Consider the following 15354-nt stretch of genomic DNA (forward strand, 5'->3'; position numbering starts at 1 on the left):
ATCTCAGAATCAAGGTAGTTCCTCTCCCTGTGGAAACCAGCAAGCGTGCACATGGCTTCTCCTGGAAGTCACCAGGTGATGTGGGCAGGTAGGATACACCAGAAAGATAGACTTCTTTTCTCTGTAGCAGAAGCTGGTGTTAGCAGTTTTGCAAAGCAATGCCTGTGAAGTTGCCTACAAACCACTGATTCTGTTGGACATCAATGCCTAGTGTAAGCTGTTTCCAAGAAAACAGCCTTTTTCTATGTACTTTGAACCAGATAACTTAATTAAGTGTATGGTTATTTGAGCAACCCAAGAACAAGTGACCCATATGTATGACAGAAACTTTCATGTGTATGTTAGTAGAAACATAAACACATATGGAAGAATACTTTTAAAGATGATAACATAAAGGGCAAATTGATCTGTTCCAGAAGTAAATGAACAGCCTTGTCTATCATGTATGTGCCTTAGACAGTGCCTGACATATATTTGGTGTCAATGTGTGATAATGTCCAAGAACTCTTAGTTTTATCTTTCATAAATACTGTGATTCTCCACTTGTATTCTACTTTTAAGTTGAAAAGTAGATGGTTATACTTTTCCTTTTTGTTGAAGACTTATGGGACACGCACACACACACAGACAAAACCACAAATTGCAGGTGGATGGGCTTCTTTATAACTAGGAGTAAAGACAACCAAGTTTTAACCCCACAACAGAGTCCACCACAAGAAAGGGGTTCTCATCTTTCTCCTGTTCTCATTCTCCCACACTTGTTTCCACCCCATTCTAACCTGTGCCTGGATCACACTTCAATTTCTGACCTGACTGCTATGAAGTTGATGAATAGAGCAAGCTCCATTGCACACAGCTCCATAAAGCCTTGGTGGAATAAACACAGTCATTTCTTCCCAATGTGGTTGTTTTCTTATAATTCTTCCATGTTTCCATGGTCTGAGAGTCATCGCCAGCCACTTATCTGGAAGTTATTTTTTTACTGTTGCACCATGGGTTTTATAATTAGGAATGTTTGTGTAGATGCAAGTTATAAGAAATTATCATTGTTCCCTTCCCAATGAATGAAGGTATATAGAACTCTTACTAGTTTATACACACAAGCAAAATACAGTACTACTGTTATTGTCATAATATTTCTATACAGTACAGAATACCATAGAATAATTATTGTCATAATATTTCTATAATTTGTGAGGAAGCCAACTACAGATATTTTGTCTATTGTCTATTTCCTTTTTCATTAGTTTGTGATATAAAATGGGTCACCATTCTATAATTATCAAATTAAAACTACTTCATCCTCACTTGAACTTTTGGCAGGAAGTCTAGTCTTTCTCCTGGGAAAGTTTATTCCAAGGTGCTCCAGGCAATAGGCACTGGTCCCAAGTCAGCTACAGAGAGACAGAAGAGAGCAGGACCCCTTAAAATGGCCAACCTTGCCACCAGAGTCTGCGGTGGCTCAGGAGGCATCACCATGGAAACCAGGCTGTCCAGGGCAAGGTCTTGTGGTTACTGTGAATAGGGAATCTGTCTCCTTATCCTGATTGCTCTATTTTTATAAAACTCACATAGTCTAAACTCCTTTTCATGTCAAACTCCCTAAGGAAAATTTCTCCATCGAGATTAAATAATTAAGGAACATAAATAAACCAGAAACTGTTGTCTCTGTTTTAGCTTTCAAAATGAGGCAACTATGAAAACTCTTCACTCTGCTGTAGCTGATAGGCCATTAGGAACTGAAAAACAAATCTAAAACACTAAGTAGCTCACTGTCTCTGGTTTGAATTATGTACACTTTCCCGGATCCTTGCATAATTGAATGGCATTGAATTGATGCTGTCAGCATAGATGGAGAGAGCTTTCTGCCTGAGGATAAGAAGCAGTCATGTTGCGGGGTGGGCAGACTTATGGGAGCAACCTAAACAGTGGGCACAAATGCACCGGTGACTTTAATATTTATGTCTATATTTAGAAGAAAAGAACCCTGGGCACAAGTCCAAAACTTAGTGTTGTTGTTTTTTACTTCTTTGAATTTGCTCTAAGGATGTGAGTGCCTTACAGACAGATGGCTGAAATGATCTCCCTTGTCATTTGCATATTGCACAATTAATTTACTTTCATTGGTTTGGTTTCATCTGAAGAAACTTTTATATATCTTCATATACTATTGGTCTATGGCTTTATAAACTTGTTGCCCTAGAACAAAGGTCCAGTAATGGTCCTGGATATCTAATTAGACATCACCTAGGAGAATTTGGGTGATGCCCTTAGCCAACAATACTAGAAAAAGGCTCCCAGATCCTGGAGATGATGAGGATGCACACATTTTATACCCGAATTATAATATCACAACACTTCAGAAAAGGTTCTAGCACTCTCAAATCCAGTGTTTTCTAAAACAACTCTTGAAACATTCCTGAAAGAGGTTGCAGGCTAGCTGTGGACTTCTTTTTTTGGGGGGGCGGGGTTACTGGTGATTGAACTCAGGGGCACTCAACCACTGAGCCACATCTCCAGTCCTATTTTGTATTTTCTTTAGAGACAGGGTCTCACTGAGTTGGTTAGCATCTTGTCATTGCTGAGGCTGAATTTGAACTCTTGATCCTCCTGCCTCAGCCTCCCGAGCTGCTGGGATTACAGGCGTGCCCCACCTTGCCCAGTTAACTGGACTTTTGCCTCTGTCTTCCCATCCAAGTTTATAAGAGAAACATCACATTAAATCTCCTTGCTTTTATGGGTATTTCCTTCTGTCCAAGTAATGAAAAGATATTTTAAAAAGTTGGTTTCCTGTGCTTTTCCTTATCACTGCCAATGAGTCTCAGAGACTGGCTTCTCTTAGGTATCTATTTGTAGATCCATGGAACCAGTTGACTGTTGCCTGGGATACGGAAATTTTGAAGATGTCACCCTATCTCCAATTGGCTAAAATGTAGAGAAATAAAAAAAATAGATACAAGAATCTAAATAAAAATAGATTTGCCTAAATTGCATGAGAAATATAGCATTATGATATGAAAAATGAAGAGATACTATCTAGTTGGGAGGAAAACACAAGTATTGATGAAAAAGAGTTCAACGACTTCTTTGAAGAGAGGGAAAAAAATTTAAAGGGCAGAGAGGACAGTCAATGACCAAAGGGACAGAGTTGGGAAAACAGGGGCATAATCTGTAGTCTGGATTAACTGAAACACACAGTGTTTGGAGTTGAGCAATAAAAAAGGAAGCTTTTTGTGGAAAGCTTTGAACACCAGAGTGAGGTATTTGAATGCTCTTTCAGAGGGAATTGGGAGCCATTGATTTTTTTTTTAGTAGAATTTTGGGAATTTTAGTCTTGCAATAGTTTATTTGGATTGGCCAAAGAAACAAATGGGGGAGCTATGAGGTAATTAGGGTACTTGGTAGAAAAAAAAAAATGTAAAGCGGTGCATTGGAATAGCAGGATAGTTATGAGAGACATTGAAGAAACATTGTAACTGTTTGGAAGTGGCTGGCAAGAGATAAAGTGAAGGTTCGTAATTCTGAGGTGTGCACCAAGGCATTGTCTAATGTCATAGCTAGTAGCCACTTAGAGCTAGCTATTCAGTTAGTCCAAGATGAGATATAACAAGTGTAAATTTATGAACTTCTGAACTTCTAAGAATGCTATAGTAAAGAATGCAAATATTGCATCATTTTTATATTGATTACATGTTGAAATGCTAGTATTTAGTATACATTGGGTTAGAATTTCTAAGAATGTTATAGTAAAGAATGTAAATATTGCATTTTTTGGGGGGGGGTGCTGGGGATCGAAGCCAGGGCCTTGTGCGTACAAGGCAAGCACTTTACCGACTGAGCTATCTCCCCAGTCCCTGCATTATTTTTATATTGATTACATGTTGAAATGCTAATATTTAGTATACATTGGATTAAAAAAAATATAAATGTAATCTGTTTCTTAAAAATTTTTAATATGGATATTAGAAAATACAAGTTCATATTTATGTGGTTCATTATATTTCTGTTGGACCACACATGTTAGGATTCTAGACAACTGGGACCATGGTGCATTAGAAAAGGAAGACCAGGAAGGAATAAGGGAGAGAGCTCATCAACTCAAGAGTTTAACACCTTAGCTCACAGTGAGACATGCAAGTCTCATTTGTCACATTAAACAATTGGAAACACACATCTGGTTTAGGAGAGGCTCAAGTGGAAGGAGCAGATAGAAAGTCAAGTGCTCAATCTTTCAGAACTACTGAAATGTAAAATTATTATATTGTTTTGAATCTAAGGAAAAAGCATTTCTTTTTGTAGACCTCTTAGCATTCACTATGGTGTATGTGGACCTCTCTGACTTTCCATACGGGCCTTTGTCCTTACAAGGTTGTCTCCACTTTCCATTGCCCACAGATGCAAATGACTTTTTAGCTTCTGGAGGCTTGGTAGGGAGTGGAGTTGAGAGTACTGGGTACAGGATACTGCCAAGATTGAGACTGAGCTGATCGTTGAGTTTGGTGTTCTGAACACTTAAAACAGTCCCCATGTTTGTTTTGGAGTATTCAGGAAGAAATGAGCAGTCTGTTTTCTATGGTTTTGTAATCTAATTTGTAAACATAAAACACCACTAGACAGTGAGATTTCTCCTTTGATCCCCATTTCTAGAATTATGCCCAGCTATTTAGATGCTCCATACATTTTGAGTCCAATTCTAGTGTCATTTCTTCCATTAAAGTATCTTGAATTCCTCCAGTTAGATGTACCCATAGAATTTTGCATCTCTCTCATTGTCTGCCTGGTATTGAATTATTGGGTCACAATAATCTCTTCTTTCCAAGTATAATCTCTGAATATAGAGGCCATAGCATTGTCTTCCCAAAAGTGCTTAATTTGTCTTTAGTTAATTTAGTAAATGCTCTGTTTAATGAATTCAAATTGAAATATCTACCATTTGTTAAGCATTTACTATCACCAAGGCTTCTTACCAGCCATGTGAGTTACATTTTGTCATTTCCAAATTTATAGACAAGGAAACTGAGGTAAGATGGTTTAAGAAACGTGTCCATTGCTATCCAGCCAGTAAGAAAGTCAAAATTAGAACTCCTGTGGCTTGCATCCAGAGCTTTCAATGTAACTGTTCATTGTAGTGATCAGGAGAAAGAATTTCAGATTCAGACTTTTCACACCAATGGCTGCAGAACTTTGGGGATGTTCTTCTCTAAACTTATTTAGATTTTGGTTTTCTTATATCTAAAATAAGGGAGACAATTTCATCAATTCCAAAGTTATTATGAGAATTACATTATTGTATGCACAACATTTAGTATCATTAAAGTCCATACTTGAAAAATTTTAGCCCTGCAAAATAAATAGCAATGGAAGATAAAAAGGCCAATTCATTAATCCAATTAAGCAAATTTCTGTTACTCATTTAGAAATAATGAGAATATTTAGTTTTTCCAGTTATCTTGGGTTCCTCACTCCTTCCAAAATGGCTCAGTAGAAAATGGTTTCAAATTAGTAATTCTGATGCTTTTCATGAGAATTCTTGAAGGATGAGATCTTTCTTTCTTTCTTTCTTTCTTTCTTTCTTTCTTTCTTTCTTTCTTTCTTTTTTTTGTTTTTTTGAAAAATGCTTTGTTCTAACTAATGTGCATGTTTTAATTAGCTGTGGGGAACTTCAAGCTAAGAGGTCTTTTTCTTCTTCTTTCTGCCAAGGACGTGCTGAAGACACCTAACATACATACACATGCCTGCTGCAAATGAACGGAAAGCAACTATGCTGGGGAAGAAAGTAAAGCAGGGCCAGGACATTCCCACTTACGTGCCTTCTAGGTCATGTTCTTAGTAGCTACAGGATGCCCACAGTTACAGAGCCAGAATGCAGCCTTCTCCAGCACAAACCCCTTTCCTAACAGCAAATTCCAATCAGAGAGAGAATCAGACTCAAAGCCAATGGCCAGAGGCCTACACAAGGGCCCTTCGTTGGGCCTGACAGTGTCTTCAAACATATGCAAGAGCCAGATGGCTATCTGTCTGCTTCACAGATGTGCCACATCCACCCATGATGGATCTAAGTTTTAATTCCCATGCAGATAATTCACCTTGAGAAGAGAGAAACAGCCAGGCAAGAAGGCAATGAGTCACAACTTCAAGCTGTGTTTTAAAGTACATTTTGAGAGGTTACAGTATGGACTACTTGTAGAAGAGTTGCTTCTATAGTTTTTATTTTATTTTTTGTTGCTGCTGGGGATTGAACCCAGGGCCTCACATGTGCTCTACTGTTGAGTCACATCCCTGGCCCTTCTCTAGTTTTCAGAAACATGTATTTGTAGCAGGTGGCAAGCAGATCAAACATTGGAAATGATCTTCCTTAGCAAACTCACTTTACAGAGAGAAAAGAACCCAAGACCTTATGTGATTCAAGATTGAAACTTTGGTCAGAAACTAGAAATTTCAACTCCTCACCAGCTTTGAATATTTTTAACGAACAACAATAATCTATTATTCAGCTGTCTCTGCAGTCTTGTCACAGCATCATTAGCAAATGTGTGGGAATGTAACAATTAGTTTCAATGTTGTCTTCCACACATTTTATAGCCCTGATACTCTTTCTTGTAATCACTGATTTTGTCTGTCTCCTCCTCTACACTGTGAGGTTCCCATGAGAAAGATGATCTTTGGATCTTGTCTTTATCCTCCAAACTAAATAAATGTTTCTTGAATGAATAAATATGAGCAGATGTGAACTTGCTTGTGAACTTGCCTTTACAGAGCACTTCACGTATGGTGGACCTCAGGTAGGCCCGTGGCGATGGTTGTGAAAGTAGGTCCCTGGAACAGAGCATGCGGTTCCTGTTCACTGGCTGAGTGAGAACTTACACTGCAAACGAATGGCCAGCAGACCAGTGGGACAGCCAAGCGGAAGATCTGTGGAGTGAATTGATGCTAAAATGGAGCAGGTGACAACCACTTGTTCTGCTACAGGTCTAGATAAACAGACAATTCCTAATCGCTCCGAGAATCATCAGGGAGAGTGGCTGGTGCCAAAGGCCTCAAACAGAGCACATCTACAAACAGGTAAATAAGAAAAACACTATGCCAAAATCAAATTAGTAAAAGATGTGGGAGTATTATACACTAAATGTTGAGTACCTTGCAAGAGATCATGTTGATACATGGCAGGGTTGAGCCTCTGCTTTCATTCACAGCCAGGAAGGCTTCCAAGAACAGGTGAGGTTTTAGGTGAAAGCCACTGAGATGAGAGTAGCAAAATGATGGACTGCTCAACGTTACTTTGAAGGTCACAATAGATGGTCAAGTAGGTAACTCAGTGTTAGTTTCACATCCAGGGCTCAGTTCACTGCCCTTAAAGATGGGCTCTGATAATGAACATTTAATGACTGAGACTAGAGTTTAGCACATTAAATAGGCAGTATGTTGGTAAGGATTCTTTTAGCTACTGGAGACAGACACTCTACTGGTTTAGGGACCCGAGAAAAGCCTCAGTCAGGGATAATTACAGATATTAAAGGGGCCTGTCAGATTCCCAGACCTCCCTTCTCTAATGCCTGGTTCTGGGAACTGAAGACTGTTGTTTCCACTTGTGCTGTTTTAAAGACTTTGCTTTAAAAGTCAATGTTGGACAATTCCTTTGTTGTCCTTAGCTGTTTCTGTCCTTCCTCTGAAACACCGGATGCCTTAGCTCCAGTGTGGACCAAGAATTTCTGAGACTGAAAAAATACATCTGGTAGTATTTCTGAAATATTATCTTATTATACTGATTTGTGACAGACTTGGGTTTCTGCTGACATTTGCAAACCCAAATGGAGCAGGAATGCTCTATTAGCAGTAACTAGCATTGTTCAGAAAATATGAATACTTTCAATGACTTCAAGGTAAATTAATAGTGTATTGAAAATACTAAATCTCTCTTCATCCTCTTCTACCTGATGTCAGTTGAGGATGAATTTATAGTTTTCCTCTGGGCATATCGAATTGTCAACTTCGATAGTTTTTTAGAAAACCAGAAATTGTAAAAATTTCTTAGCAGATGTGTAGAGGTCTAGATTAATAATAAATCTATGGAAACAATGCAGGAAGGAAACTGCTGGGTTGAAATGTACATGCCTAGAATTCTTTGACTTCCCACCTCCTCCTTCACTGTCAAAGGCACACTCACATCCTTTCCCCCACATACAAGGACCAGGAGATCAAAATGTCTTTAGGACTTAATTTTAATTGCAGCTTATGTATTGCCAGGTTCTGGTTTGTTTCTTATTATTTAAGAAAAATGGATCTGAAATAATTGCTGACATCTTTGTTGCCAACTGAAAGGGTAGTTCTCCATTCTTCTCCCTGCTGGCCTTTGACTTGGGGTCTTATAATCCTGGCTACTGTTTCTCTCCCTATTTCTGCCTTCCTTATTTGTACCTCTGTTTTCACAGACCCTGATTACTGGAACTTCCAGAAGACAACAGAATTGGAAATTAGCATTTGGGCAGGGAGGTGGCAAACACCTGTCCCTGTGTATTGCTGGAGGTGTAGTCTCAGAATATAAAATATGTGGTGGTGGAGACAAAACCAATAGCTTTAATACTTCTGTGGTTCATACTATCATAATCAGGAGTAGGGGGTTATTAATGCTTTTACTGAAATCCAGCAGAGACATAACATAGAACTTTCTCTACACCCTGGGGATTGATTTAGATGCTGTGTGTATCCTTACACCCACTCATGAGGAGCTGTAGTAAAGCTAAGGCCACAGTCTTTCTGTGTTGGCAAACATTGGGTGTGGACTTTTACTCATTTCACCAGGAGTAAACTGAAAAACAAGAACAGCTGGGGTGTTGCTCAACATGTGAAACTATTTTGGAAGACAAGACATGTTACATAATTTTTAAAAATCACAGGATAGCAACCTCTTCAAATGAGTAATCTCTGGTATTAGAAAAAAAATCTAGAAAAAGTGTCTACAGTGATGTATGTAAGGATGTGGCATGTATAAATCAGAAACAAAAAGCTTTAAGGGAAAATGTGGCAAAGGAAAGATGATCAGATGAACTCAAAAGTCAATAGATAAAGGTGAAGATGGTAATGGATGGTGTGAAGAAAGATTTCATCACAATTTTAAAAATACAGAACAGAATTAAAATCACTCAGAAACAGCAGAATTCTACATAAAATCAATAATGGGAGCAGTAATGTGAAGGTAAATTTAATGATTTCTCCTGTAACATAAGGGTAAAAAAACAGTTTAAAATATTATAAAAATGAATGTTTACAGGGGACATGAAATGGAGGGTGAAACATTACCTTGTAGAGATTTATGAGGACTAAAATGTTGGCACAGAAGCAATACTAAAAGAAATCACCAAAGAAAATATTTTGTAGCATACAGATTTAAAAATCACACAATGAGAAAAAGTTGAAAACTATAAATCATGGAAAATATTTCAAATATGAAAATAAAATATTCTTAGCATTCAGACAAAATCTGAAGGCATATAAAGGACTACAAATCAGTAAAATCTAATGTCAGGATATATATAATATATAGATGTTTACATATACATATACATATACATATACATTACATACACATATATATCTATATATATATATATAACATATATATGTATATATAAAACCTGAGCTAGGTTGATGGTCAAGGTATAAAGAGGCATGAACATCTTTAGGTATGTAAAATGTTAGAAGATGTCACCTTATTATCCTTTATGTCAGTGATAATCAACATATATTCAGTTGCTTCAGTCTCAAACATCTATTATTGCCTATAGCTCTGTAGCTCACCTGGGTAGTTCTGTGGAGTGGGGCTTTGCTCAGGTGCTCTTGGCAAGAATTATGCTTGCTTACTTATCTGCAGTCAGCTATGGGTAGGTTGGGGAGTAGGGTGATTGACAGGTGAGACAACTGTGCTGAGGGAGCCACATACCTTTTATTACTTAGTAGGTTATTGCCCCTGGCTTATGCAAGTGGTGGTTTCAAGAACAAATGCATACAGGACCTTTTGAGGCCTAGACACATCACTTCATATTGATTTGGTCAGTCAGTCACTTTGGATTAGGCCAAGGGGAAAGAAGGGAAGGTTTGGGGAATGGGAATAGGAAAGATAGTAGAATGAATGGTACATTCCTATCTTATGTGCATATATAAATACACAACCAATGTAATTCTACATCAAGTACAACCAGAAGAATGAGGAGTCATACTCCATGTATATGTAATATGTCAAAAGGCATTCTACTATCATGTATAACTGATCAGAACAAATAAAAAAGAATGGGGACACTAGTATAAACATCTAACAGGGATGTTTGAAATCAGCTAAACACAAAATTAAGTATAAATGAATGCCAGAAATATGCCTATAAGATTAAATAAAAATATAAAATCATTCCTAAAGGTAAAATATATACTATGTTTCAAAAACAATGTTAAAAATAAAGATTCAAGCTCTACATGATCACTTTAAATTGAATTTGGAAGCCTGGCTGTTGTGAATCATAGTGAATAGTTAAAAGGAGAGATATAAAATTCCTTCAAGATGACGGAGTCTAAAAAGCAGAAGATAGGTTAAATGATAGGTCTTCATCTTCTCCCTTAGTTCTATGGGCCTCGATCATCTCAAAAACCTTCTAGGACAGTTAGAGCTTAATGTGCTCCAGAAAACTTTCTTACCCTTTCACTTTTGAACCAGTGAAAAATGACGTACTGACATGCACAGGTCCAGCTGCAGGAGAGCTCTCACCCGGAGTGTGGTGTTCCTGTGTTTGCGTAGCTCTCAGTAACCTGGATCAGATCTCCAGAGAGTGGGAGGCTGGTGATTGAGGACGAGCCCGAGGCTAATGGTGTGGCTGCATGCTGCAGGTCTCCATGTGGCAAAAGCAACATGACAATATTGGCAATTAGACATTTCACACAACCCAAAGCATCAAGATAAACTGGATAAGCTGATGAAAGCAATATCTAAGAAAGAACTTTAAAAAATTGCCAAAGAATTAACAGAAAAGTAGATCTAGAGATTATCAATTTGGATTATTTCTTTTTTATGCTTTTATTATTGCATTACAGTTATATATAACAATTGGGTTCATTTTGACATGATCATACACGTATGAAATTTAATCTGCTCCATTTCGGTCCCCAGTGCCTCCTCTTTCCCTCCTCTCCCCTTCCCTCCTTTCCCCTTGCTCCTCTCTACTGAGATTCCTCCTTTTTATTTATCTTTGGGTGGGGATTGAACCCAGGGGCACTCAACCACTGAACCACATCCCCTGCCCTATTTTTTATTTTATTTAGAGACAGGGTCTCACTGAGTTACTTAGTGCCTCATTGTTGTTGAGGCTGGCTTTGAACTCATAATCCTGCTGCCTTAGCCTCCCGAGCCACTGGGATTATGGGCATGAGTCACCACTCCTGACCTTACCTATTTATTTTTAATTGGTGCTTTATAGGCATACAGAAAGGAGAGATTCATGGTGGTATATATATATATATGCATGCACAGAGCATAGTTTTCATTCATTCTGCATTTCCTCCCCTTTCCTGTCCCTCCTCCCTCCCCCTCCATCTTCTTCTCCACTGATCTTCCCTCTATCCTTATGATATGGGATCCTCTCCCCCTACCCCCTGCTTCTCTTCTTTTTTGGCTGACTTTGCTCTAGCTTCTACACGGGAGAAAAAGCATTCAATGTGTGATTTTCTGAGTCTGGTTTATTTATTTAGCATGATCTCCATTTCTATCTATGTCCATCCATTCACTGGCAAAGAACATAATTTCATTCTTCTTTATGGTTGAGTAAAACTCCATTGTGTATCTGTGCCACATTTTCTTAATCCATTCATCTGTTGAAGGACACCTGGGTTGTTTCCATAACCTTGCTATTGTGAATTGTACTGCCATAAATATTGATGTGGCAGCATCACTATAGTATTCTGATTTTAGTTCTTTTGAATAAATACTAAGGAGTGGAATGACTGGATCATATGGTGGTTCCATTCCTTATCTTTTTGAAGAATCTCTGTACTGCTTTCCAGAATGATTGTAGTAATGTGCAACCCCATTAACAACATATGAGTGTACCTTTTCTCCCCTGTCCACGTCAGCATATGTGATTTGCGTTCTTGATAATTGCTATTCTGATTAGAGTGAGATGAAATCTCAATGTGATTTTGATTTGCATTTCCCTGATTATTAAGATAAATGAACATTTTTTTCATTTATCTGTTGGCAATTTGTATTTCTTCTTTAGAGAAGTTTCTGTTTAAGTTAATTTGTCCATTTATTGATTGGGTTATTTGGTTGGGGGTTGGTGGTTTTTGAGTTATCTATATATTCCGGATATCAATACCATGTCAGAAGAGTAGCTAGCAAAGATCTTCTCCCATTCTGTAGGCTCTCTCTTCCTGCTCTTAATTGTTTTCTTTGCTGTGCAGAGATATTTAATTTAATGCTGCCCCACTTACTGTTTCTTGGTTTTATTTCTTGAACTTTAGGGTCCTTGTTATGGAGGTTGGTACCTGTGCCAACGTGCTGGCATGTTGAACCTATATTTTCTTCTACAAGTTGCAGAGTTCGGGTCAAATTCATGTCTTTGATCCACTTTGATTTGACATTTGTGTCGGGTGAAAGATAGGGATCTAGTTTCATTCTTCTACATATGGATAATCAGTTTCCCCAGCACCATTTGTTAAAAGGTGATCTTTTTCCAATGTATATTTTTGACACCTTTGTCAATTATCAGATAACTGTAACTATGTATGTTTGTCTCTGTGTTTCATTTTATTCCATTGGTCTATTCCATTCATTTTGGTGCCAGTACCGTGCTATTTTTGTTAATTTGAGACTAGGTTTTGTGATACCTTCAGCACCACTTTTCTTACTCAGGATTGCTTTGGCTATTCTTGATCTTTTATTCTTTCAAATGAATTTTGGGACTTTTTCCTTCTAATTCTGTGAAGAATGTCATTGGTCTTTTGATGGGGATTTCATTGAATCTGTGTATTGCTTTTGGTAGTATGGCCATTTTAACAATATTAAATAAACAATATTAAATAACAATATTAATAAAATGGCCATACTACCAAAAGCAAAACACAGATTCAATGAAATTCCCATCAAAATACCAATGACGTTCTTCACAGAACTAGTAAAAAAAGACCTAAAATTAATTTGGAAAAAAAAAAAAAAAAAAAAAAAGACCCAGAATACCCAAAGCATTTCAAGCCAAAAAAGCAATGCTAGAAGCATCAGAATATCTGACTTCAAATTACATTACAGAGTTATAGTAACAAACACTGCATGGTACTGGCATAATACAAACACATAGACCAATGGTACAGAATAGAAGACACAGAGAAACCCATACGGACATAGTCATCTGATCCTTGACGAGGTGCCAAAAAAATGCATTGGAGAAAAGACAGCCTTTTAAACAAATGGTTCTGGGAACACTGGTTATCCATAAGTAGAAGAATGAAACTGGACCCTTATCTCTCATCCTGCACAAAAATCAACTCACAATGGATCAAAGACCTCAGAATTAGACCGGAAACTACTCGGTTCCTGCCAGTCACTCTTTTGACAAGGGATTAATATCACGAGTAGATAAAGGGCCCAAAATACTTAACACCAGCAACTCAAATGACCCAATTAATATACAGGCCAATGAACTAAGCAGACACTTCTCAAAAAAAAAAAAAATACAAATTACCAAATATAAATATATGAAAAAATGTTCAACATCATTAGCAATTATGGAAATGCAAATCAAAACTGCACTGAGATTTCATGTCATTCAGTTGGAATGGCAGCCCAGCCTGGTAGAATGCCGGGGGAATGGTGGATTTTAGTGCGTTAGATGGTTGGAAGGGTAAGTTGAGCAAAGGGTAAGATTCTTCAAATCACATCAGTTGAAAGCAGGGGAGCCGTGCCATTTAAAAGGAAAAGAAGTTTCCATTGTCAGAAGCTCATGGTAGGAGGCAAAAATAACAGGCCAAGTTTTGAAGAAGAGTCTCTGCTGTGGTTGGTCCGTACATTGGAAATTTATAGAAAGAGATATTGGCTCAAAATATAAAATGACTTATAAATAAGAAAGAAAGTGCATTGCCTTTATCAGTTGACGGCTCTCTGGGTCTGCGTGTGCAGCTGACAGAGTGGGCCCTGTGCTTAGCCGCTCACCCAGGTGGGTGAACTCCTGAGGTCCCTGGCCTTTGAGGAAGGGAAGGCGGTGCTCTAGTTTGCAGATGCCCCCTTCAAAACTCAAGTGTTGGAAACTTGATCCCCAAAGCAACAGCACTGGGAGGTGGGGCCCAGTGGGAGGGGTTTAGGTTGTGGGTGTTCCACCCTCACGTGTGGATTAATGCTGCCACACAAAGGGCTGTGGGAGGGGTTGTCTCCTGCTCTTCTGCCCTTGAGGACACAGTGCTCCTCCTCTCCAGAAGAGACAAAGAAGCAAGGTGCCAATCTAGGCACCAGAGATTGAGCGTGGACTTCTCATCCTTCAGAACTGTGAGAACTAAATTTGTTGTTTATAAATCATTAGGTCCAAAGTATCTGCTATAGCAGCTAAACACAGTCTAAGACAGGCAGCTGTCGGGGCAAGGACTTCCTAATGGTTTGGTCATTCTCAGCTCCTCGCTTGGAATGAAACCTCCCTCCTGCCAAGTGTCCTGACTCGCCTGCCCTCTGCCCTGCTGCATCTGTAAGTCTCACCCCCTTTGCCACTTTTTCTCTGTGTCCTCTGACTCTTGAATGGGTGGCAGGCCCTCTTTTTCTTTTTCCAGCTCAGAACACCTTCATTTGATGACTTTGACATGGAAGCAGAGATATTGAAATAGAAATACTTTGTAGATAAAGGGAAAGATTCTGAACACCCCACCCCAATGCTGTATTTGGTGGAGTGTAAGTTGAACTCTGCAAATCTGTCACTCTCATTGCCATTGAGACCCTAGCAGCTACAGGAATGTTTAAGTTATCTGGGACCAACCAAACCAACCGGGCTCTATATACTGTGGGTTTGGTGGTAATTAACTCTGCTTGGTGTGTGAGAAACATAAAAAAACAATATAGTCAATGAGATGTAGGTGTGTGCTTGAGGTTGTTCCATGGATATCAGTGTGAATGCCTGTAGAAATTCCCTTAATGACAATGTGATGGACTGACAGATTTGGTTTCTTGGAAATGTTACAGGCTGGGCTATATGGGCAATGACCAAACAGACTCCGTTTTACTCTGAGACTCCATGTTATGTAGCAAATGCTTTTCCCATGGGAACACCCCACCTCTGAACCCATCCTCAGTTACTTAACATGACATGTTTAGCAATGCAAAATGACAATTCTTGTGAG

The sequence above is a fragment of the Sciurus carolinensis genome, chromosome 2, assembly GCF_902686445.1.
Source record: "Sciurus carolinensis chromosome 2, mSciCar1.2, whole genome shotgun sequence".
In the NCBI taxonomy this organism is placed as follows: domain Eukaryota; kingdom Metazoa; phylum Chordata; class Mammalia; order Rodentia; family Sciuridae; genus Sciurus; species Sciurus carolinensis.